This window comes from Sinocyclocheilus grahami, unplaced genomic scaffold (genome assembly GCF_001515645.1).
Source record: "Sinocyclocheilus grahami isolate Dianchi unplaced genomic scaffold, SAMN03320097.WGS_v1.1 scaffold3692.1, whole genome shotgun sequence".
NCBI classification, from domain to species: domain Eukaryota; kingdom Metazoa; phylum Chordata; class Actinopteri; order Cypriniformes; family Cyprinidae; genus Sinocyclocheilus; species Sinocyclocheilus grahami.
In genome coordinates, this window is record NW_015508775.1 from 4,849 (window position 1) to 5,465 (window position 617).

Genomic DNA, 617 nt, shown 5'->3' on the forward strand with positions numbered 1-617 from the left:
CTATTATTTATTTGTTTTCCAATGTTTGATATTTTGTTCTTGTTTCATCACAATCACTTATTTATGTTGTTGCTGTAGTTTAAGACCAGCTGGCTCTTGGTATGGGGTTTTCTTTGTTTTATACACTCACAGCACTTTCAAGTTAAAAATAGTGGTAAGGGTTTAGAAGAAATGCCAGTTTCCAATTTGGACCTTCACCAAACATACCTGAGAGCACAGCAGTTTGTGTCATATACTATTGTCCCTGTTAAGAGTTACAGCTGGTCCGTTTTAAACTGCTGCTTTGAATTATTACTATGTGGTTCCCCTGTTGCATTACATTGTAATTTCACCTTTTGTACTTGTTTGAGGTTATGCAGAGATGTATATGTAATGGTAATCTACAATAGGTTGTAAAAGCATACATCGATATGTTGTATGTGAGGTAATTGGATTGTAAACTATAGTTGAAACACAGAAGGTAGGACCAAAACAAGCTGTCATAAGAGGCAACCACTTAAAGTCTGTTGCATATTTTGTAGATGTGTGAATTTTATTTACCTAAACGGGTATAAAGCTTACCCATTGAGCTTGGTGTTTAACACCCAGAGATTTAAATAAAACGCATTTTCATAGAC